Here is a 26,866-nt window from a genome sequence, read left to right as displayed (position 1 = left end):
AATTGGTTGAGTTATCCATTTCAAATATGCTGTTATGTGTGCATAAAAAGATGAATGCTGGGTTTGACTTGCCAAATATATATTTTATTAGAGCTATCAGTTCAGAAGGTGAATTACTTTTTCTCCAAACACACTTTGATGGACATATATTAAATAGCTATTCCAGGTTTTCCTGTCATTATCCATATTTACTTAAAAAACTATGCTGAATGTTCAATATTTTCAGCCCATATACCTTGTTACAACTAAACTAAGATGGTTAAAATCAAGCTTAGCAAATAAGAAGCAAGATCCACACCATGCTTTGAAGAAGGACTTTGTTTTCAAGGGGTTGAGAAATTTTTTTTAAGAAAGTTGCCTTTTGTAAAATCAACAAAAATAAAATGCAGTTTCTTTTTTATCATCCACACAAACCAAGCATGGGCTAAAGATGTAAAGATGAAAAGACAGCAAAGCTATGCACAAGTGCCAAGCTGTTGTATCTTACATCTCATCATGTGCCCACTGTTTATTCCAGCAAAACTGATAAAGCTTTAATGCAGATAAATTATAGAGGAGCTACATGAGTCTTAATCTCTCAGTCCAGTTTAAATAATGCATGATTGCTTACAACTACATTAATATGCTTTGCATGCAGCAGTTAATTGTTTAACACAGCCCCAAGTCACTTCAGAGTCGTGATTGTTTCACAATTAGACTCATCACAAATGTGCATGCTGGTGTAAAAAAAATATGTCAGTTTCCTTTAAAATGGAATTCTAAATTGTGGCGATTCAGCGTATCAGCTGGCACTGTACTTGTATGCCCTTGGGCCTTGATATGTGGAACATCAAGCTGGAAAAGGGGCAAATTTGAAAGAATAGGTTAGTAAGAAAAGGCTAAGGATATAGGCAAATATGGACAGATTCAAGCAAACATGAAGATAAAAGCATGCTTTAGCTCCCACTATGGTGAATTTGTTCTGCATGAGCACCAGGTTGACTTGGTGGTCTTTTTAAGTTTCTGATTTAGGAACATGAAATAGGAATGCTGGAGTTAAAATTGGAGTACGAAGGGGTCGCCAACTTTCTGCAGCGTAAATTTCTTATGGCCTTCAGATTAGCTCAAAAACAGTGAGCAGAGAGCTTCATGGAATGGGTTTCCATGGTCGAGCAGCTGCATCCAAGCCATACATCACCAAGTGCAATGCAAAGCGTCGGATGCAGCGATGTAAAGCACGCCACCACTGGATTCTAGCGCAGTGGAGGCCCATTCTCTGGAGTGGCAAATCATGCTTCTCCATCTGGCAATCTGATGGATGAGTCTGGTTTGGCAGTTGCCAGGACAACGGTACTTGTCTGATTGCATTGTGCCAAATATAAAGTTTGGTGGAGGGGGAAATATGGTGTGGGGTTGTTTATCAGGAGCTGGGCTTGGCTCCTTAGCTCTAGTGAAAGGAACTCTGAATGCTTCAGCATACCAAGACATTTTGGAAGTTTCAAAAACACCATCATCTAATAGGATAAATGATAATTAACAAGGATCTCAGCTAGTCCAGGACACAGGCGTCACCTCGCTCATTACAACTGCAAACTCAAATGTTTTGTCTTATACAAAGAGACAAGATTCCTCCTCTAACAGTGGGCTTTTATATTTGTGCTAAATATATTTTAATGAGTGAATGACTTAAATATTACTGACCTAGACATATTTTTAAAAGTATATAATCAAGTGTTTGCTGGAAAGTTAGCTATTTTACAAAATGCTTGGTGCCAAAGTGGTTCAACTTTGACATCAAAAAGCAAAATTAGTCAAACATGACAAGATGATTTCTTTTATTGAAATTTGCATGGGGATAAGTGTTACATGAAAACAAATACTGGACGCTATTACATTTATACCCTTAGCTAATTTGTATTGCATGTCCCAAGATGGGGCTTTAACAACATAAATCAGCTTAAAAGACAATAAAACATCATGAGATAAAATATCAAAACATAACATAAATGCTAAAATAACTTAAAACAGAACACAATAAAACAAGAACCATTGTGGAACCTAGCTGTGTATTAGCCAAGACATAAAGATTTTTGCCATTTTATAGTACAATCCAGTTGCTATGATACATTCAATTATAAAAATGTTGTATACAACTTGATAGAAATTTGCTTCTTGAAGAAGCTCCTACTCTTCCCGAAACTCCGCCTTTAGAATGTTATCACAACAGTGTTCATCCATTATGTTGTTTACAACCATTCTTAGGAGTGTTGGACTGAGAAGTGGTTCATATGATAAGCTCAGCAGATGTCCAGTTTCACCAGTCATCACTAATTGCTGCTGTTGCTAGTCTGGCAGAGGTTTGTGGGGCAGGTCATGGGGTACTATGTGAACCAGAAGCTTGGCTGCAGACCTTTGTGGAAATAGATGGCGCCTTGAAGGAGCAAGCATTTAGGCACCCCTGAATGGTTGCCACGGGAGATTCAAAGATTTCTCAAACATGCATGAAAAAATCAAACCAACACTCCAGGTCTGTTTTTGGATGAGAGAAGTACATTCTAGCATGACATACAGGTTAAAAACATAACATACTGTTACCTTTTGAAAGTGGTAGGCAGTAAGTAATTCAACAAGTGTCTGTATTTTTGCACCTTGAGTGCCATCCTTAGGTCAATTTCCATTTAGTACTAGTACTATGAATCTCAAATATTTTAGAGTGTTCATATTAAATTTTAAGTATAAAAGAATCCATACCAATAATAATAATAACTAAATGTTGTTTTATTCCGGTTGTAAGGAGCAAAATACAAACAGATTCAGTTGTTTAGCTGTTATTTTTACCAAAAAAAAAAAGTCTGAAAATTTCATGAGTATGCATATTAACATGACAGGACCCTGATCTCAAGTCATTATGACAAACTTATAGTTCTGAAGTATACTTTTTACACATTCATAAGCAATCAAAAAAGTATAGTGTAAGGCACATAATACTTGTGAAATGCTGAAACAAAATTAAATTACCACACGAATAACATACGTAAAACTGATTTAGTGTAAATGCTGTTATGTGGGACGAATTGTAAACGACTACATTTAAAAAATACAGACAGAATATTTAAGTCAAATTAGAAAAGTTATGAGCTGAGATTACGGAGATGAAAAACAGTTTGAGAGTGTATAGAAAAAGTTTTACACAAAGACAAACAGCCCGTCCGTGTACATGTGTGGGTGCGCGCATCAGTGCAATGAGGGTAGTTGCTGAATTACATAATGACGTTTCCTTTGTCCCTCTGTCCTTAACACACAAACGGGCATTTGCTGCAACAGAGTCAATTTAAAATGATATTGAAATAGACAAGTACAACTGTTTTTGAGTTCAATTAAGTGTTCTTGGCACTGCCATAAATCTATAACTATAAGCATGGCAGTGTCAAAGTATTAAGAAATGCTGACACTTACATCTTCCAGATCACAATGAACATAGATGTGTGGTGAAAGTCACAAAAATATTACATTTCAGCAATTTTTCTTGCTTGACGACCTGAGGAAGAATCAGATTTTCTTTTTTCAATATGTCCTCATTGCAATGGACGGTTCTTTTTCCAGCGCTGTCCTCACTGGCTTCTTTTCTTCAAGATTGCCGCAGAAATTTCTTTGTCTTTTGCTATCTATTAAGCATGCAAAGCAGACCAATCATTACAAATGATTTGCATCGGAATAATTGCCGCAATCATGATCCTCCTGGGAAAATAAGGTGGCCAAACCTCAGCAGTTTATACAACACTGTCTGCTTCTCGTCTCCCTGGATACAGCCTGGATGCTCTGATCTGGTCTTGGCTGGGTTGAGTGGTGGCATCACAGGGCACTGGGAGAGACTGACTGGAACCCACACACATGCCTTGAGACATAGCCTCTCTCTCCTTCTGCGCTTCCTTCTCTCGCCCAGCCAGCTGCAATCATTGAACTGACTCATGTAGAAATCCTCCACAACAGGAAAAAGCTGCCAGCTCCAGTCGTAAGTAGAAAAAAATCCACATAAAAGCGGGCATCAAAGAAAGGACATAACATTCGCTTTCCTACAAGATAAATAAAAAAAGTCAGAAACTGCAGCTGTTGTGCCCAGTTGAAATCTTCCGCCTTTGTTTTGCATCTTCATTTGTTTGGTTTCGCAGAGCTTTTTTTTTTAGGGAATTAACATTTTCTGTTGAGCATTTCTAGTGTGATTTGTACCCCTCGAAACATTTCGCCCATACTCCCCATACCTCCTTATTTTCCCACCCATCTGCCAGACAAGTTTTCCCAGTCAGTCACAGTACCCAGCCTGCAACCCCTTTTGTGGGTGTGCTTGTTTAGTACAGGTCTGGTTTGTGAGTGTGGCGCACGCCATGCCAGCCGGTATAGGAGGGGAGACGTGTGAAAAAAAAAAAAAAAACTCTTTGTAAGTTATGAGAACACTGAGGCAGACGCAGGCACTCATAAATTATACGGTTCATTTGCATATTCAGGGGATAAGACATTATGCAAATCCCATCAATTTGCATAATGAAGTCCTCTTGTTGCCTCAATTGCCCAGTTGCTACTTTTTAGTTAATAATAAAATAAAGAATATCTAACAATAATGAATATTATATTTAAATCCCTGTAAGCTCTTTGAGTTTAAGTCAAACCTTTGTCTTTGATTGAACAACCAAAACAATCACAGAATGCAAACAGGATAAACAAAGATAAAGCATCTCAGAGTTAGAAAAAATAACTCATGGAGTCATTTATAAATACAAGTAAAACTTATATTAATTACTCAAATCTGTTTTGACTAATTAAGCAATCCAGTGCATTGCTAATTAAGAACACGCTGCAATTCTCTCAAGGGAAAAGATCCCTTTATCTATTAATTTAACCACTTCTGTTGCTTGCCTTCAATCTCGTAAAAGCCGTAAACAAAAAATTCTAGAAAGCCATTGTATTTGAGATAGTTAAGTATGCAGAGTATTATCAAAACTATTGCAATATACAATTATTCATAAATTGTTTATTTGCCATGTCTCACACAAGTAGCAGTAATACATGGGATTAAAATACACCGTTAAGCGAAACAAGCAATTTTGAAAAAGCTAAAGAAACCTAATGAGATTGTTAATAGGGGGATGGGAACTATCTAGAGTGACAATAAAACAAGAAAGACTTAATTAGGGAAATTGCAAGACAAGAAGAGGAAGAAAAGGGAGATTAGATGAATGACGCTAAATATTAAACTGCCTGGCCAATATTGTGCAGTAGGATTAGCCAGTAAAAGTCCGCTTTAATCAGCTACAGTCAGGTAGCTTGAGGTCCTTCACTTTGCACTGTGGCACAAACAGTCCACTCTGGTTTTACTGCACCAAAATGAGACTGGATTGAGGACCAGTGCAGAGGAAAGGCAAAACTGAGAATCACTCACGTAAGGCATCAAGGTTAAAAGGTTTGACTCAGCAGACCTGATCAAAAACTTTTATTTACAGCTATTATCTTCGATCTCTGGCTATTGGAACCAATTAGCACAAATGGTAATTAGTGTAAAGCAGCAGACAGGAAAAAAAGAGGGCAAGGAAGGATGGGTGTAATGGGTGCATGTGGAAGAAAACTACTGAAGAGGAGGAGGGTGAGCAAGAGAGGGACAGAGATAGAAAGGGGATGGGCAAATAAGGGAAACAAGGAGCGAACGCGCCTAATGGCAGGGAAAAGTTGGCACAGTGCCATCCATTCAGTGCTAGTATCAAGACGGACTACTGTTCGCTCAGGGATTTGCTGATAGATATAGCTCGGAGGACAAAAAGGCTGCTGTCGTTTTGATAGCGCCAGACTTCTGGATATTTTTATTTTACTTTTCTAGGATAGAAGGTCATCTTATGATTGCAGATATGGATCACCAGACATCCTTCCATTCTATCTTCAATGCCGATTTGGAGGACTAACAAACTTACGTTGAAGACTTGACAATAAAACCAAATGTTAAGATGTACTGAAATGGAAAAGCTGTTAAAACCTAGCGCCAAAATTGAGGTAATGGGGTGGATGTTCAGCTCTCTAGAGTGCAACCATAGAGTTAATTACCAAAGATGTGAGACCGGAAGTCCAGTCTTGATAATGGATGCCAAGCACACAAGAAATGGGAGGTGGAGACAGAGTTGACTCAGAATTTATGAATAACAACATTCTATAAAAAAAAAAAAAAAAGGCAAAAAACTTTGAGCTGTTTTGTTGGGATAACGGGGAGTGGCGGTGGCACAGAAAACTCCTCCCACTGACTCATTCTCACTCTCTCACTATCCATCGGAGCTACCGCTTGTGATGCCAGGCAGTCAGCCATCTGGGCAGGAGACACCATGCCATTCCTTTCGTTAGGAGTTAAGGATGTACCCTTTGGGAAATGATGAACCAGTCTCACGGTTGGCATTTAAATACGCAGGCAAAATTTCCTACCTTGGAGGATTGCCAGGGACAAATAATTCGGCAGTTTTGAGTCTCGATTGGTTTACCGGCGGGAACGTGATGGCATCTGGCATGAAAACTGGCAAAGGACACTGGAGATATACCGTTATTAAACCCAATCGGCACGATGGGATACCCTTCGCGTATCAGCTGGTAAAAACAAAAGAGAACGAACAAACAGGAGGAGACCTTGCAGAGAAGATAGGACTAATTAGAGCAAAATTAGCATCGTTAATTAGGCTGTCATTCAAAGAAACAATTTTAATATGTAAACAATAGACTTCATAATGAAGAAGAGCAGCAACATCAGCAAAATCAAAAAGGAGTATATGTCACGAGGAAAGCAGCAAGGGTCTGACTTTTAGTAAAAGGACATAAAGCGAAAGCTTTCTTATTCCATCACCCTTCCCCTTTTACTCATCATTTTCCCCTGTGTAAACTGCCATTCTACACTAAACTGGCTGGCAGCAACATTCAGTGTCTACCACTGCAACAGATGCCACCAATCTGCTAGTGGCAAAAGGAGGAGGAGGGAAGAATGGACCTGGGGGACTGTGGCTGATTCTCAATGGCAGCTGTTTACAATGCCAAAGACATGAAAGAGAGAGACAACAAAGATACAAACATAAGGATGTATCTTAATCAACTCCAAAAAGAAATTATCAATGGACAGTTGGTTATACTAACTTTTATCCTTATTTTAAATGTGCAGATGTAAAGAAATTTTACTTGCACTGTGGCAACATCATCATCTTGTAAAGGGACATATTTCTGCACATAAAAATAGCACAGTGGAATGCATTCGTTTCCGTTATACATCTATATGTAAAATGATAATGAAGGTCTTTAAATACTACAGATTCAACCTTACCAGTATTACAATAACAGTGAGATAGTTGGCACAGAAACTACTGGGGTGTCGTGAAACGGGCACACAAGAGATTGAAATGAGGAGGAAACCTGAGTACGAGAGACATTCAGGGGGGAGGTGCTGGCCTGCATGCAACCACACTGGGGGTACTGAGGCCGTGGGAACTCATTACATCCTCCACACCCACATCGCTTTGACTTTTTTCTGCCCCTTTCTTGCCAACCACCCAAAAGAACTGAACAAACTCCACCCTTAGAGGATTTTCCTTCCTGCGCTAAACTATCATAAACAGATGCAACACAGACCTAACAACTGGTCTGAACCACAGCTAGACATACTCTCTGGGTCGCAAGGAATGTTTCTCTGGTCCCAGTTCTGCTGGCACCGGGCACAGATGGGCATCGCTGCAAAGACACATCGGAGGATTTCATCAATTACGCTTTATTATTAACATGCACATGGAATTAAAATAGTAATTAGCAACGCATGGATATTCATCAGCTGGTCCCCTTCAAACTGCATTTTTTTTCCTGGGATTTATTTGGAAGAACACCATGGTTGTACAAGATGAATAATTAAGAGAGGGATTTTGACGTCTTTTTCCTTCCTACAAAACATTGGAGCAATCAATATGTCTGAATCTGCCATCTGCACGACTCAAGAAAGATCATTTAAACGATGGCATCTTTTCGGGCATTTTAAACGCACTAATCAGGATCGCGACAAACGCGATTAACAGCGTAATTAGTAACTGCTGGCGCATTTCTTCTATATTCATCAGATGGAATCACGTGGATATTTTAATCACTCGGAACTAATCAACGCTGGATAATCACCCTTTTATTTGATTCCATGGGGGATGTTAATTGTGGAGCATCTTCATTGCACAAATGGATTACAAAAAAAGAGGGCTTGCACAAGAGAGCAGGATGGAATGGGGGGTGGAGTGTATCTGTGTGTGTTTGAGAGAGGGAGAGAGAGAGAGAAGGAAAGAACGGGGATATTTTTCTTCCTTCGTTATATGCCAGTAGTCAAATAATGCTACAGTACTCACAAACACCGGAGAGAAAAGCTCCTGCATTGCGAGTCATGTTCAAGGCACTTTTTCCTGGGAAACCTGGTCTCTTTACTTTGTGCGTGCTCTTTGTAGCACCATCTATCATGTCTGAAGACATCTGCGTATCCTGGCTCTGGATCTTACAAAACTGGGCTGAGAAGAAACCTTACAGGGATCTAATTTCTGTCAAACTGGATACTATTTGTGTTATTCTCATTATTAGTGCATTAGAATTGTTAATCTTCGAAAGAGTGGCGCTTGGTGGAAGTGGAATGCAGCAGAGAGACACTGTAGCGGGCACTGGCTAATGTCTTCTATGCTTAATCATCCTACAACAGAGCGGTTTTATGCATATTTCATTTGCATATCATTAACCGCCAAAGCATACGGGCAAATGGCAGACGAGAGCGAGGGAGTGGAAACCGACAAAAAAAAAATTTGAAAAAAAAAACAGCTCATTAAGCGATGACAATCTTCAAAGAAGTGTGCTTGATTCAGACAATCTGCCAATTTGTTTATTTCAAAATGACTTTATGAAAAAATAATTGCTTTCAGCCTTTCGAACGAGGAATAATTAGTCGCGTTATAATCTATGCAAGAGGCCATCGCAGATACAGCGAACGTCTGTTCATGTAGAACTAATGGATGTTTGTTGATTTGTAAAGCGAAACAGAAATTTGATTATTGCAATTTCTGACTTTTAAAAGTAAAATTATGGATCAAGAATGTAAAGTTATTTAGTTGAAATTATATGCACTGGATTCATGCAATATATTCAATAAGATTAGAGCATTGCAAATGGTACAAGTCAAGTTCTGTTTCATTTAAACAAGCTGACGAATGAAAACAAACCTTTCCACTTAGGAGGATCAATTTGCACCAGTTTAATAATATCTTTAGACAATTACATTTAAATAAGCTCAAAATACGCTAGACTTAAAGCTCCTGAATATGTCAAATACCTGTGATGAATCGCAGACAAATCAAACACAAACAAAATATGTGGCAAAATTTGGAGCTTTTGAAAAGACAATCACCACACGTTAATAATGAATGAAGAAATGCACACATTTTTCAGACCTTCAACACTTCATAGCATTCTAGGCAAAATAACTGAAGTTTCATAAGAAATAAATTACTTAAAATATACTATCAAATTCAGAGCTTAGGTTTTGACTTGTGGGGAGTTTAAATTGTTGTAAACAATATCGTACTCATTGGCAACTTTCACTGTAAAAAACAAAACAAAAACAGTGGTTTTTTTTCCTCTGAGATCTGTAGTTTCAGTTGCACGCCCCCTCCTCCCCCCTCTCAAACTCTCTACCCACCCTCTCCCTTTCCCAGGCACACTTCTTTAATTCTCCTCCCTCTGCATGGCACCCCCCCTAACCTCCCTCCTAGACAGAATATTCAAATGAAGTGAGCTTTACGCCTCACACAATTAACCATGTTTAGTAATTTGAATAACGAGTGCCGCAGGGCCGGGGGGCAAGGGTTGTAGAGATGAGTAGCAGAGTGGCAGGGGGAGGCCCAGCAAATTTGTTGGGTATGAGCCTGGCGCTTTGTAATCATGGCACATGCAGATGTCGCTGTAGTTCTTCCAAAAGCGTCTACTAACCGAGCGGGAGGGAGGGGGGTAACGAGGAGCTCATTTGGCATCACATACCTCCACCATGCGTTTTTAAAAAGTGAAAACTGGTAGTGTGTGAGAAAGTGGGTGGCAGCCAGGGCCGGTGAAGTTGACATGGGTGAGGACAGGCTTAAGGGAGATCTCTGCCAGCATAAGAGAATGTGGATGCAAATAATAAAGCAGAAGAGGTTAAGCAATACCAGTGAGATGTCAGTGTATTTCTGAGTCTGTCATAAGATCTAGACATTATGCAGAGTGCTGATATTAATATGCCTGCGAGCCCTCTTTATTATGCAGCTCAACGTGAGGTAATATTGCCAGGCTGTTCTGCCATGCTTTGGTTACTCTCTGAATGTTATCTCTCTCTGAACAAACAGAGCCCTCATTTCCTCACTCTCCTATCAAAATGTTTAATTAGCTATCATATCCAGAGGTCAATATGAAATGAAAACACCAGCTCCATTGGTAACAGGTGGGACAAAAAAATCACAAAGTTATATATCTCAGCAGGATAATAGTGTCTGTATATTATGAGTTTAATTTCATGCTTACTTCTAGCATCATACATTTCAAACTCATTTAGAAAAGGTCATTTGCATCTGTTCACAGTAATAAAAAAGCAATAAGAAAATAAACAGTTTACTACATTTTTCCACATTCAACTGACAATAGGATATTATGTGCAATGACTGATGTTTCTCAGAACTTCAAATCAAACTCTAAACCAATGAGATATAATCATTAAAAAAAACAATTTCAAATGGATGTCACAATACCACTTGACTTCCTTAGAACCTCTGATTATAACATGTACGTACAATGAAGAGCCACTTTATGCAAGTGGTTAGTTTTTTTAGCAACACCTTTTAAAATAAGTCTTGCTTTAGTGATAACTACACAAAGCTATTCATTATGCTGTCCAGCAAAATTCAAGATGAAAAGATTACAAAATTTTGCCTAAAAATATAACATGTTTTCTCTGTGTGTAATACTTGGGCTAAGTGAAAAAACTAAGTTGTTTATCTACTACCTTATCGTCTCTTGCATTAGTAAATCACCTCTACAACGAATTTGCAGACCTATAACATCTGTCTTTGGCTCAACACATTGTCAGCAGACAAAACCTACAGCTATAGAATAAACTGTTACTGTTTGCAATCATAATGGGCATAAAACTATATTAAATGTGTTCTTAGGTTTGCATTTGAAAATGGGGTATTATGCAAAACTGACCTTTTTGACTCTATATCACATTATAATGTTATCCCCTTATCAAAAACATATTGAGAGTGTTGTTTTGACTCTTTCAGACATGTTTGAAAAATCCTTAATCTCCCATGGCAACCATATGGGGTGCCTAAGTGCTTGCTCTAACTAAACAAAGCGCCACCTATTTCCACAAAGTTCCTTCTTAGAGCAGCAGGCCCGTCCCACAGAGAACCCCTTGCCCATAACAACCCCACACAACTCTTCCAGACAAGTGACAGCAAAAAATAGTAAACACCTGGTGGAACTGTGCATCATGCAAACTACTTCTCACTCCAACACTTTTAAGAATGGTTGTAAATGGCATCCTGGAGGAGAATTGTTGTGTCAGAAAGAGTAAGAGCTTCTTATAGAGACAGAGGCCAATTTCAAGACGTCAAATTTATTTTTGATATATACAGCATTTTCCTAACAACTGAAAGTAACAGCTAAAAACATACAAGCTAAAAATATATATGTAGCATCATCAGTATTTAGTTTAATGTTCCCTAGCATATTACACACTAGCCGAAGGATAGTGGTAGCAACTAATGTCAACAAGGTTCTGGCATATTTCTGGTGGGCTGCTCTTCTTGGCTGAATTGGTACAGTCCATCTAAATCAGTTAAGTTCCTGGCAAGGATCTGATTTTTAAGAATAGTTCTCTCTTTTTTTCTTGCCCAAACCCAAAATCTGGGAAATGTGTGGACTGTGCTCAAAAAACACAGAAAGCCAACCAATTTAATCAAACTATTTCCCCAAGATGAGTGGTTAAAAATACAGCCAGAATCATAGCCACAGTGAAAACTGCTAAGATTTGCCCAACCTCCAACCTTGTATAAATTAGAGAAATTCTATAAAATATACAACCTTCTGCATCCATCCTAATTTAGGTTTTGCAAATTATTTAAAATCTTGGGTAATATGTTCCATCCTAAGAAAAACAATGGTTTAAAGTATTAAAGTCCAGAATTAACATCATGTCTATACCAGTGATAGGTAGATGCAATTTTTTCACAACATGTGTGACAACTGTTTTGTCCAACTAAGCAACAGGAATGTTTCCTTAGCCACTGTCTTGTGTGAAGTCAGTAGATTAATTGGTTCCCAGCAATTCTATCAGATTGTTATTAATATGCTGTCATGGAAGCAACTGCAGTGACCCAATGTATCTGTCCAGCGTTTCATAAAGTACTGTGAAGGTCAACTGTCAATCAGCATACACAGTATGATAATAAGTTTTTAAAGTCAGTACGAGGACACCATTAGCACTAGCCGTAATGGCTGATGAAAGAACTGTCATAACTGATAGCCTCTAGGGATGATTGCTTCAAGACTGATTAGGTGAGGAGACAAAGAGGAGAAGGTGGAAGCTTCACCCGCAGAGTGAACATACATTTCAGACAACAGATGAGATGGTCCTACATAATAACATTAGCACACAAAGAACTATCTAACAAGTTAGATGATGTCTAGTGGCCTGGTGTAATGTCTTTAGTAATATAACGTTAAAATGTCGAAGCAACAAAGCCCTGTTTCTTCAATAAAACTGAAGTCTTAAATGAATGTCAAGGACACACCGAGGAGGAAACACAGACAAAGTGCAGTACTCAAAGCGTACTATGGCAGAGATAAAGATGTACCATTACAGTTCGACTATTCTGCTTCGTTTGGTGAGAAGCAGCCTGTTTCAAATAGTAAAGATTGACTACCCATGAGAAATACCAAGAAGAGCAGGAGATCCTGTGGGAACCAGTTACTAAATGCCCCTTATGGGTCCTACATATTCTCTGAGATACTGTATAATTGTATGGGATCGTTGGCAAGTGGACAGTTTAGTGTCAGGCAAATGGAAGAAAAAAGGTTCAAGAGCGTCCATGATCCCTATTCAGAGCCGAGTTTAAAACAGAAGCTTGTGAAAGGACGGATAAGACAAAGGCATCAAAAATATCATAAAAAAAAGAGAAAAAGAGGAGGAATAAGTGCAAGTGCTGAAGATGAGACAGTGTGAAAGAATGGCTTGTCTGTGCTGGTCCCACATGGCCTGAACTGGGCAGCTGGCAAGGGAGCCATTACATGCATGTCTCTGACAGCTCACTCTCCCATTAAGGCAGCAGAAAGTTAACACCATCACTCTCATGCCCTGGCTTTGTAATGCAGACTATATCATCAGCCAGTGCATATACTTTAATAGTTTTAGTGGGGAGTTACTTCACATTTGAGATCTTTATAGGCACTTAAAGCATTCACCAACGTCTTTACAAAGAGATTGAACAGCAATGGCATTAAAACACTTGTTACGCATTCTCGTGTTCAAATAGACCAAAAACTGCTTCTATTTCAATGCATCTTCTCAAATTATAAGACAAAGACTCCCTGGACTTTTCTGTAAAATCAATCAGATTCACTATAGATATAGCTTGTAAGCTGTAGAACATGCCATTGGCACTTTCCGAATTTATTCTGTTGCCAATTGTAATTTAATCTAGGTCAAATCAGGATTCCAGAAATAAGATTTTATGAACGCATAAAACTATAATAACATGAACTGATAAACTGAGTTGTTGTGTCGTGCATGATGTCATTGATTACATAGAAATAGAAAATATCATGTTTCAAAAATGTGAGTACTTTGGATAATCCATTAGAAATACAATAAAAAGCTCACAAACTCTTACTAAGTTGAAGTAAAAGAATTAAATGTTATAGTTTGCCTCTATGAAACCCAAAACTTGAATAGTAAAGTTTGTTTAATATCAGGAAGCCAACTTATTTATTCCATTTCTATTTTCTTTATTGAATGGCCTCTCCTTTCCTTCACTTTTTCCTTCTCTGGTTTCACTTTATCCTTTTATGTGTGTGGTCTTACAGAAATATGCAGATTTTGCTTGGTGAAATCCTAATACTCCCCTGCTTCTGCCTGTTCTGCTAACATTGACCTGATGCACTACAGCTGCCAAACTACTCTCCTGAGCTCAGCATGTCAGACTGCTACAGTACTCAGGCACGGTGTTTCCTTTCTCGCATGCCACACTTATCTAACAATGCTGAAGTCCATCTAAAACACCATGAACCTGTGAGTGGGGAAACTCTAGGAACAAAATGTAACTCAAAAATTTATTGCACTATCTAGAGAAAACCTGTGTGGTTAAAATCATGCTGAAAAATCAACATTTGGTGGTGAAAGCTTGGGAGAAAGAAACTATTAAGAGAATAGAAATAGGCAACATTAAGTTATAAGTCATTGAAAATGACAAAACTTAAATGTTCATGCCTATGGATCTGCGGAAGCAACTATGCTACACTGAAAATTAACTAGGCTTATTAAACTTAATTTCTGACGCATGTAATATGTAATATGACGCATGTACATGATTTTTTTTTACATGTTGGTAATCTAAAAGCCAAAGCATGTGCCTTTCATGTAAACATAGAAAAAATATCACTCGTGTAATTTACAGTGGTTACTGTGGAGTCAGCTGTAGCTGACGTGACCAAACAAAATTGTTTATTTCAGCAGTTGCCAAAATTGGATCTGTGACCCTATAGGTTGTTAAATCTTAGGAGGGTTTGTAGGTGGTGTCCAGAAATCAAATTACTTTAAAATGCATCCTTGTGGTTTATTTTTTACATACTTGCACATTATTGTCAGAGCTTTGTGGGTCACAAAGCTCTGACAATAATTGAGAACAAAGGTGTTAAGAGTTAATTTAACACTTGTGAACATATTTCTGTATTATAATTTGTCATTTTTTAACATAAAAAAATAATGTGTTAAGTGATAATGAAGGCAGAAAATTGCCAGGAAGTGGATCAGCTTTTCTTCTTAGTATGAAATTAATAATGCACTACAACATACTGAAAATTAGTTCCTAGATTTTCTCCAAAGTCAGTCAATGTGTCAAATAACATTTTTGAATGATGAAAATTAAAAACTTCTTCTCTCACCATTGCAGACCTTGTTCTAAATCAGGGCTTTATAGTATATCTGCAAGCACTCTATCCTGTTTTTTCAAAACTATGTAGTAGGAACAATCTGTTGCATACTGTATCATGTGGATGTGTATGAGTTATTGTAAATATTGTGCTAAATATTGTGCTATACCACAAGATCCTTGGCTGGAGTCAGTTTTTCACATGTAGAACAAAATAAATGTGGACATATGTCTTAACAAAAACCAAAAAAACTAAATAAAACTAATTTGGTCACAAACAAATGCAAATAATCCATTTCTGGTAGCTTAATTGGTAGGTTTATGATGTTGAAATTAAACTTTTTATCTTCCTGAAAATGTTGTACTGACCAAATTAATATCTCTAAACAAAGAGACTTTTTAAAAAAGAATAATACTGTTGTTGTTGTGGTGTCCTATTTTACATCCTTTGCTAATTAATACAAGGAATGACCCAATCCTTTTTAATTTCTGTACAGAAGTTGTGCACACCACATCCTTTCCATGTACTGTATGAAAAAAAGTTATTGTCACAATAGAAAGAGAAAGAATCAGGGAGAGGATATTAGACCCAAGACCAGCAGAAGGACAATAATGCAAAATCTTCTCAACTAAAGAGTGATTATAACTTCATGAGACAAAAAGATGGAAAACAGTTATGTGGAGTTTGCATGGGCTGGTTACCGGTTTCAAAGTATACTGCAAGTCACGGTTTCAAAACCACTTAAATTTTCTGTTATACTGTTCCTGCAGTACAACAATATTTTTTTCTTACTGTACAGCATCATGGGGTGATGCTCCACCATCAGCCCTTCCCCCCTGGGTGGGTCCCATCTAAAAGAATAAACGAAAAGGGATGCTTCAGCTGTCGTAAGAAGATCTTGAAGAAAGAACGTTGTCCTATGTCCAAAATGTGCTTACGAACAACGGCATCCAGAGGTGGTGACAAGTTACTGTTTTCCTAATTCCTACATTAAAGGCAAGGTGAAGTTTATGCAGTCTTGAAATGAACGAGTTGTATTTGATATGTGGCATTAGTGAAACAAGTATCACCATGTTACTGGTCACAGCTTGTCTGCTTGAGTGTTTTGGAGTTGTTGGCTTGTGTGTTTGATTCATTTTAAGTGAATGGCAAAAGTACCAAGTACCTCCATAGCTTTACATGAGGAACTCGTTAGTTAGATGCGCATTTCATTTACCCATGATTTCCAGTTTTTCTGTGCACCTAAGATTTATATGTATAATTTGCTATGTCAAACATCATTGTGGAATTTAAAACACAATAAAAACTCCTAACTTGATATTACATAAAAAACTGTTGTCAGTATAAGATAAATATCTGATTTATCTTAGATATTAAAGCAGTGGAAACACAGTTGTCTTTTTAGATGTAAACTTTATCAGAATAGCTTAATTATGTTGTGTACCAAAAATAGTCAGTATAAATGTGCACAGAGATTATGATGTGGTTATGGAGAGCTTGTGGTTAAATAATTCACATCTGTTATAATAATTTTTTGGAACAGCAGTGGCTCTGGCAGCAATAGATCATGTCAAATGGTTAAGTTCAGCCCTCGTTTCAGCAGACATTTAAGAAGCAAATTGCCTGTTCATTTCATTTCATATCAAAGCATGCTAAAGAAAATCCAAAATAACACATTTTAGAGTTGCAATCATCAGATTTTGATAAAGGTGACACACCCTAAAATCTAGAATTTTAGGATGCTATTGCAACATTGCAAAAAACTACTGCAACATTCTAAGCAACACTCCAGGTATATGTTTAATGAGATCATGTTTTAACATGATCTCAAAGTCGATTTTGCATAATCGCCCACTTTCTTCGCAATTTTCTGGGGCAAACGTAACAACTATGTTAAGACATTGCAGTTTGGTCTTTGTTTTACATCCAATTCAAGTAAGTATCATTACTAAAAAAGCACTACTAAATATTGGCATCACTAAACTGCATCAGTGTCCATATTTGTATATTTTCAAACAACAACTTCTGACAATGATTGCTGGAGCAATTATGACAAATATGTCATAGCAGGTAGCGACACACTTCCCTGAAAGTAACTCTCCTGAAACAGAAGATAGTGGTGCATCTCAAAAAAGCACCCAGGAAATCCTTCTTAATAAAACCTCCTTTGTCTCTTTTAGTCGTCCTGTTCTGTATTATCAGTATGTTGCAGAAAAGTGTGGCAATTAGAGCAGCCTTTGTCATGCAAATCAATTTGACAGCACAACAATCAGTTAGATATGCCGGCTCCTGTCTCTTTCCCCTTCATTCACCTGCCCTCTCCCTCTAGTTCTCCCTGGCATTTGCAGCCATTCCTGCATTTGCATTTTTTTCTTATATAAGGTTAGTGTATGCATTACTCAGGGCAAGGGTGCATGGTTATTAGAGAGATATGATAAATGCTAAATTCAAAATCCCAACATATGCTACACTGTAATCTTAGACACAAAGCGAGATAAATGTCTTGTCTATAGTTCACATTGAATATTCAAAACTAAATCAACAGTTTCACATTTCCTGATTGAACAATTACTGATTTAATTCAAACTTGCACCTCTTTAGAAGCAGCAACTGTCACCTTATGAATCTCACAACTAAATATAAGCACAAATGTGCAGAAAAAAACAATACAAGCCAACCTGACAAATAAAAACAGTTTGTGGACTGGGACCAGACTTTCCAGAAGCCATTTGATTTTCTTGTCAATTGTTGATGTTTGCCTTTAAATATCACACTTTCTTGTTTCCATCTCCTCCGCCGCCACTATTGCCTAGTAATTTTGCAGTTATTTTTTGTCAAATGGTTAAACACGTTTTTATTATTTCTACCTTTAGATTCAACAAATTTCTTGTACATTTTGGGTTTTTTTGCTTTATTGACAATTTCTGTAATAAACCTCTTTCATATTTTGGAGGTTAACACCATGTTCTAATCCTGACTAAGTCCACTGTGTGAGCCAAGCCAGACCCACTAATGTCACTGGAAGGTGTGTATGTCTCAAACTATGCTTGAACCGAGGAGCAACAAACTCTATAGGGGAGCATCTGGTCTACAGCTGAGCAGACCAGGTCTCTTTTTCCAGCAGCCCATTGGTAGCATGGGGTAATTTGCAATGGCAATGCAAATTAGCCATGTGTTCTTTTCAAACTGTCATCATATAGACCGAAACCAATAATAAGTGTGTGAATAGCGAAACATGCCTGGTTATTCAGCTGTAAGTTTACAGATTTTTTCTGTAAACAAGCTAAATTAAAACACAAAGATTGCTGGATTAATAGTATACTTTGGAGGGGAAAAAAATCTGTATTTTCTCGGAAATTTATGGTTTTTCTCTGTTTATGTTCTTGCGACTTGTTTCTGTTTTTGCGGTAGCACGTCCCATTTTCCGAAGAGCATTACAGATTTGTGCTTTTCAAACAGCAAACAATACTTTGGAGTCAAATTAAAAGCAATATTTTGTTTAAAGTGATGGCAGTTAAAATTTCAATAAAGGTGGCAATAAGCAAGTAAAAGTTGACACTGTTGCAATTATTTAATCTTTCCACAGTCTTACCGTGACGCTCAGGAAGAGCGCAGCAAATATCACGGTCGGACAGTGGGTAAGCGGGGTGCCCGGTCAGCCTGATATGTAAAAGCACACACAGATTCAGTGTGACCCCCCAAACTGTGCTACGAGTAGAAAAGCATCTCTTAAGACTTGGGGAGGATTAATATATGAATATGCACACTGAAAATGTGTTTGCGACTGTCATATATAATCATATGATTTAAAAAAAAAGATCTAAATTCATATTCAAGTTTTTAGTTATGTGCAGAAGCAAGATGAGAAGACAGTCTAGTAAAATCAGAAGGAAATAACTGCTGCTTTTTCTAAGAGTCAAACAGATTTCTTTTGACAAAAACAGAGAAAATTTTAAATATATCATAAAAGAAAAAGACGTGGGCAAGAGATAAGAGAGCATATGCCAGTGCATAAAAGTAAAAGAGACAAGGAAATCGAAGCTGCAGGAAGGTCTGTATGCCTTAAAACTGAAGTCTCAATCTCATGTAGTTTTCTTCGTTAAAAGAAAATCCAAGAGCTTTGTAAAGGCATTGCCTTGAAAGTCATGAATAAACATTGGATTCACTTTCTGTGCATACATCATACATCACAAGTGGATACTATCTAATGAATTATATTTCTCACCCCCAGACACATGAAACACCAGTGAAATTCCCAACCAACCCATTCTGCTACACAGTTGTAAAACGGACCACAGACAAACAGAGAAGGAAGGCCTGAAAATGCTGCATATACCAAAGAGATGCTTTGTCTAAACTGTCGTTCTACATAGGCCTGCACTCCATCTACCTACTAATCAACAAGACTGGCTATGGATACTGATTTAGAAATAAGATTACCACCAGTCCCCCCCTCTGCATGGATGAGATCAAGCTTTATGCTAAAAGTGAGCAAGAAATTGAATCACAAGTTCTGAGAAGTCCACTCAATCGCAAGAACAGGGTCCAGGAAATCAACAGTTATGCCTTGCTAATAATCAAATACCTTGGGGAGAAAATTAAGTTAGCCTAAGAAGGAAATTCAGATCACAGATTTTAAAAATTCCCCATGCATGGTAGACTCCACTCTAAAAGAGAAAAATGGCAATTCACATTGTCGCAACCTTTGTACATTCATGATGAATGTTGACATTACAAAGACAAAGCTGAGTATCTACATACGGCTTGGTCAAGTTAACCAGCAAGTCTCCCAGCATTTGCCCAAAAACTCAATAGTGGTTCTACTGTAGATGTTGCAAAGGGTATAATTTTCTTAAATGCATCCTAAAGAGTAATATGCCTCTAAAATGAGAGACTGTAATAAAAAAAAATATGTTGTGGCTATTTCTTTATAACAAAAGGCTGCTAAGAAATGTCTTCAAAAAGTCCAGTTGGAAATAGCATTTATGGTAATGTGTGGGGTTATAGAAAAGAGACTATCATTTCAAATGTATTTGATTTTGTTCCTGAAAGTGTGGGTGTATAAACTTTGAGGAGCCTTAGGCAACCATGTTGCAGGACATTTCCACAATGGATCATTTAAAAATATTCATCAAAGGCAAAAACTAATTAGACAAAGTCCATGCATCCATGAGTGTTTATGTATGTCAGAGTATATACATTGTAGGGCAGGGGGATGTACACCTAGCCAACCGTGAGAGCAGTGTTGTGCAGCCAACTGCAGTAATTTCTTTGATCATTTTTAATGGCCATTCTTTCATGTGAGGCTGCCTTTCATACACATCCCCCTGCAGGTGTCATCTCATTCCTTCAGCTGCAAGATTAGTATGCGGCAGGCAATAAAAAGCCAGACCATTACACTGTGCAGCACACATGCACAATCTCAACACAGTGGGATCATTACCTTTTCAAAGGATGATATCAGCTCACTGTCTGCAGAGAGACACAAAGAAAGCAATGCAGGCTTACCAGTGAAGAAACCAAAGGCAGACAAAAAATAAATAAATAAAAAAAAACAGCAAACCACAGCTGCATTTGGGTTGAAAATCGCTTCATCAATCAGCATTCAAAATGATGAGAGACAGGCATGCAAAGACTTAAGATCTAGTTTTATGTGAAGACTTAATCAAGACAGCAACACTTAATTTAAGTGAAAAAGTTGGTGTTATTTCACAACACATGGGTAATTTTTTCTCATTATGGTTCCTATTTTATATTTTCATCTTAATAAACATCAATCTATTATCTAATATGCTTATCCTTGTGTTATGCTGATGCCAATTTCCAGCGGTCAACGAGTGAGAGGTGGATTACGCCTTGGACAGGTCACCAGTCCAGCACAGAGACAAACAGGACAAACAACCATGCACATTCACAATCACAACTAAGGAGAATTTAGAGAGACCAATTAACCTATCAGTTATGTTTTTGGACTGTAGGAGGAAGCTGGAGTATCCAGAAAGAACCCAGAGAACATGCAAACTCCATGCAGAAAGATCTCTGGCAGGGATTTGAACCCAGGACCCTGTTGCTGCAAATCAACAGCGATACCAGATATAAATGTTAATGTATAATAATGTTCACAAACACATATAAAAATGCCAAACAGAAACCAAAAAGAGAATCCAAACTCCAGCTTTACGTTAGCATGGACCTTACCAGAGGGGCCGCGTTTCATTGGCTGATGCCCATTCTACGTGGTCACGTGCGTGGCCGTCTCACAAACACACGCTTCCCGTTAGCCAAGTACAGCATAATGGCAGAACTGATACAACTTCTACACCTTGAAGCCTGTCTGCTACACAGTCTTACATTAGCTAAACAGATCAATATGCAATGTGTCTGTATCTGACATACAGTAAAGATTTTATTTGAGCAGAAAAGGCTTTGGACTAAACTGTTACTCGTGTTAGCCACGCTAGCACCAAGTGCAGCTAGTCAATCAACCATCGCTGTGTTCAGGGAAGCGCTGATTAATAATAGAGAAATAAATATCAATCCTGGAAACTTGATATCGTAACGGACTGAATGTTTTGTTTTTACCGTAATCTTTGCTCGTCTCGCGGGGCGCAGGCGGTTGCCACGGTAACATGTGTGCTTAAACTACAAAGAGAGAGAGAGAGAGTAAAAAGGTAAGAGTGGTTTGGAGTTGATCACCTGTTCTAATTATTTTACCTTTGTTTACCTTTGCTGTGGCGCATTACAGCCGCTGTAGTTTCTAAACGTTGGACTAATTACCTCGTTCATTTGTGAGTTTACGTCATTCACAACAAACATCAAATAGAACAAATATATTTAATAAAAGTTTAACCCTCTATGGCATGGCGTTGCCCTCAGGCAACAAACCACATAGCTGTACCTCACATTGCTCCTTTATTTTATTTTTTGGGGGGCATGATTTTTGACATATTTTTGTCCAAAAAATAGTTCTTCTATGAATATAGTTTTTGTTTGATTTGTATTTCATTTCTCATAATCAGTGTAGACAATCTTGGTGTTCTAGACCAATGTTACCCTGAGGCAACAAACCCAAATCTGGTTCCAGGAGGTGTCAGAGTCCGATTTTATGATTGACATGTAATTAGGGACCACCAAGCTCCCAAAGAATGCAGGAAAATATTTCTTCCTCACAAAAATAAAAAGTCATGCCATAGAGGGTTAACAAACAAATGGCTTCTACCGCGATAATTATGTGAAATTAAATTAATTATATCCCAACTTCAGAAGATTTGCTTTTACCTTTACGGAGCTCTTTGGTTCCTCCTATCAGTCTGTAGCTTCTCATATTGACGTCATCAAACCAAATTTCAGATCTACCATTACTGACTGACATCTGCTGGTCTCAGGTTTGCAACCAGCTTATGACTGAGAAACCAGTAACCTCCTCCAAGATGACATGAACTTGTTAGTTCGTCTGTCCATTTAGTAGCTGATATATTGTGAAAATCCGGTAGAAATGATGCACTAATCGAGTCATGTTTACTAGAAACATCGTGCCGCGAGACTTTGTTTGTGAGACTTGCGGTCACGTGGGTCGGTTGTGGGCGGAGCTTGGTAAGGTCCATTGACAATAGTCAGGAAAAAAGGAAAGAGAAAGCATCAAAGGCAAAAACTAAAAAATAAATACTTGGCAGAGTATTTAACTGGTCCTTTGACTTACTTAAAAACCTGTGTAACTGTAAGATGATAGCAGGTAAAAAGTCTGTCTTGTCAACAAAAAGAAGATCAATGACATTTGTGAATTTTCTTAAATCACAATGTTTAATCCTTAATAATACATGATGAAAAGCTCATATCCTGCAACCTCATGCAGCACCTCCTCATTCACAGTGGTAATTTATATAATTTATGTTTGATCAATTTTGGTAGCTCTTCTAACTTGCTCACACTTCAGCCAGCACCTTTAATTTGAGTGTTTATGTGTGTACTAGACAATATACTATAATCATTATGTACACAGTTTAAGGTTGATTGGTGTTTCCAAAGAACTTTTAAATGCATGCTGATCAAGAATTTCTATACTGCCCCATATATCCATCAATAACAAACATTATTTAAAAAATCTATAAAGCAAATGGATCAGCAGGTCCTTCATGATGAATACAAAGCTGTGCAATCACTATCTAAAATGTAGAACATGAACACAACGCATTTAGGAACCGGAAAGACTCACATACAGTCATCATAAAAAGCGTGATGACTTAATTTAAATTTTTGGGTATCAAAATATAGAATCTTGTATATGAGATATTAAATTAGGTTTATACAGCTTTATATATATATTTTTAAATTCCCTTCTCACCCACCACGGGTGGTTCTTATCCTCTGAGCTCGGGTCCTACCAGAGGCCTGGGAGCTTGAGGGTTCTGCGCAGTATCTTGGCTGTGCCAAGGACTGCACATTTCTGGACTGAGATGTCTGATGTTGTTCCTGGGATCTGTTGTAGCCATTGGTCCAGTTTGGGGGTGACTGCCCCGAGGGCCCCGATGACCACAGGCACCACTGTGGTCTTCACCTTCCAGGTCCTCTCCAGTTCCTCCCTGAGGCCCTGGTATTTCTCTAGTTTCTCGTGCTCCTTTTTCCTGATGTTGCAGTCGCTTGGTATTGCTACATCTATCACAACGGCTTTCCTCTGTTGTTTATCCACTACGACAATGTCTGGTTGGTTCGCCATTACCATTTTGTCTGTCTGGATCTGGAAGTCCCACAGGATCTTAGCTCTGGCGTTCTCCGCCACCTTTGGGGGTGTTTCCCACTTTGATCTCGGGGTTTCCAGTCCATATTCTGCACAGATGTTTCTGTACACTATGCCTGCAACTTGGTTATGTCGTTCCATGTACGCTTTCCCTGCCAGTATCTTGCACCCTGCTGTTATGTGCTGGACTGTCTCAGGGGCCTCCTTGCACAACCTACACCTTGGGTCTTGTCTGGTGTGGTATATCTGGGCCTCTATTGCTCTGGTGTTTAGGGCCTGTTCCTGGGCGGCCAGGATGAGGGCCTCTGTGCTGTCCTTGAGTCCAGCTTTTTCCAGCCATTGGTAGGATTTACTGATATCAGCCACTTGGGTTATTTGCTGGTGGTACATCCCATGTAGGGGCTTGTCCTGCCATGATGGTATCTCTGGCACCTCAACCTCCGTTCCCTGTTGTCTGAGATATTCACTGAGCACATTGTCTGTTGAGGCTTTGTCCCTGATGTATTTATGGATCTTAGTTGTTTCGTCCTGGACTGTGGTTCTCACACTCACTAGTCCTCTGCCTCCTTCCTTGCGGCTCGTGTACAGTCTATATATATATATATATATATATATATATATATATATATATATATATATATATATTGCACATGTTGAAATTCATTTAAAGAAAACACTTCTGCTGAATTATTCACTATTGGGGATGTTCAAATCCCTATAGTGGAAAAAATGTAAACTACCAAAGTTTTTTAAGCATGACTTAAAAATGCAAAATCAAAATGTCAAAAAAGCAAAGCAATTTGTGATAGTTTACGTCTGTATTGGAGATTGCAAAAAGATACGCTTATTTAATGTTTTTTCCATCTCTTTTTCCTTCTTTACTTCGACTCCAAGGACATACTTCAAATAATTTGACTGCTTTACATGCAACAAAAGCTACTTAGCCCTGATTCAAGTTCATAAGCCCATTAATCACCAGAATCTGATAATATCAATTATTTCAGTTAACAGGGGAAGTCTAGATCAAACTCCCGCTTTTACTAAATCCTTCCATTTAACCACCACACATATGGATTCAGGCTAATTGGAGTAAAGTGGAGCGTTGTGAGGGGCTGTTGAAAAGTTCCATTAAGCATATATCTATATATTTTTTAAAATAAAATACATAATTCACTGATCATTCATAAGTAACATATAATAAGCCTAGACATAAGTGATTAGTTTTCCTGAATCTAGATGTCAGCTATTAAGTTTCTATGTAATAGCTAGTTAATTGGATATTTATTAACTGTAACATGAAATTGTTTTGATTGTAAGGGAATTAAAACATGTACGTAATGCAAATTGATTAGGCAAAACCATCTGGTCTCTTTTTGTGCATCTATTTTTCAACTGCAAATTGTGTTCATAATTTTTCTTATGCCTAAATAATCTGGTTTGTCTTTCGAAGTGAAGTGTTTTTTGTGAAGAAAGAAATTTATGTTAAATTTAAGATGTTGATTTTACTGTAAAATACATTTAGAAATTTAAACACTTGTTCCATATTACTCAGCCTTCCATTGTTCAATATAAAGCTTAATAAAAGATGAAGTTGTAAATAAGTTTCTAAACATAACTTTAAAAAATCTTGTGTTTAGACAACAAATGTTAAAATACCTCATGATTGCATATTGTATCTATTTCTGTTTAAATCATTATTCAGTGTCAGTCTTTGGCTACTTAACTGACTCACTTCTTGATCGTCAGATATGGCCAATGTCATATGAAACATTTATCAATGTGATATTTAATAAGCCAGCTTAACTCTAATACCCTGGATATGTTCACATGATTGTCATATCAGCCTCCACACATTTAGAGGTGACATGACTGCCAAGGACAATCATGCAAAAAATACTAAGGGTTCAATGTCATGACTGACCATATTTTTTAGGAAGACTTGTAGCAGCAGGAAAGTTACAGTTATTTTTACATTCACATTACATGTTGGAAATTTGTAAAACGGTAAACCTCTTAAATATTTACTTGTAAATAGTAAATATATCATATATACAGATGTGTATATTAAATTATATTTTAATTTTGGATCAGTAAACATTTTTTTGCAGATAAGTACATTGCTTATATTTCTAATATTATTTACCAGAGACAATTGGTACAGACAAATCAAAAAAGCTCCAGCAATAAAAAAAAATAGGATAGTTATAAGATGGCTACCCTGTCACTGTAAGATTTTATTTATTTTTAATTTAGTAAAAACCAGCAACCAAATACCAATTATCTTTAGTGTTTAGATTAGCTAACATCTGGAATATCAACAGCTCCTAGGATAATCAGCATGTCAATCAATGATTCACGTGAGTCCAGCTTTTAGAGGGTTCCTAAGGTGGATGGTCACCGCATGCTCAGTTAAACTCAACAGCAGTGCTGAAGTGTAAACAAAGACAAATATGAGCCCAGGATTGACTTACTGATCAATTCTATTGATCACTTTATCCCCTTTACATTTATGCCTTACCCTTTAGATGTTCCACTCTCAAGCTTCAAGCTCTCAATCAAGAAAGTATGACCCAGCCACAATCCAACACAACCTGCACACTAGAGGGAGACAGAGGAAGAGGCCCGACTAATTCCATACAGAATTAAAAAGTAAGTACTCCCTCTAACAAGTCCAAAGTTGTGTGTCAGCATATCAAATATGTATAAGTAAAGTACAAAACCATACAAAAATCACCACATTACACAATATCCTTGCCTAAAAAAAACTAAAATAAATAAAGTTTTTAAGCCAGACTGCATAATTATTTACAGTTTGTAATAATCAATTTCAATGACTTTGCATATTTTACAAAAATACAAAAGATTATCAGCTATGCTCTTGAGATTTACGAATGAAAACCAGAGTGCATCAAGCTCAAATAAATGTCATGCTCTAATGCAGGGGTCTCA

General features: G+C 37.6%; 1 long non-coding RNA gene across 1 annotated transcript; it reads right to left on the bottom strand.

The window, feature by feature from the left end:
- Positions 1-1,797: 1,797 nt before the first annotated feature.
- On the bottom strand, positions 1,798-4,308 carry LOC111608383. Its single transcript, XR_002752639.1, has 2 exons — positions 3,741-4,308; positions 1,798-3,644 (listed from the first exon to the last, which is right to left on the bottom strand). It is a non-coding gene; the product is annotated as an uncharacterized LOC111608383 (long non-coding RNA).
- Between the last annotated feature and the right edge of the window lie 22,558 nt (positions 4,309-26,866).

This window comes from Xiphophorus maculatus, chromosome 4 (assembly GCF_002775205.1).
Source record: "Xiphophorus maculatus strain JP 163 A chromosome 4, X_maculatus-5.0-male, whole genome shotgun sequence".
In the NCBI taxonomy this organism is placed as follows: domain Eukaryota; kingdom Metazoa; phylum Chordata; class Actinopteri; order Cyprinodontiformes; family Poeciliidae; genus Xiphophorus; species Xiphophorus maculatus.
This window is presented reverse-complemented; position numbering and strand designations above follow the sequence as displayed.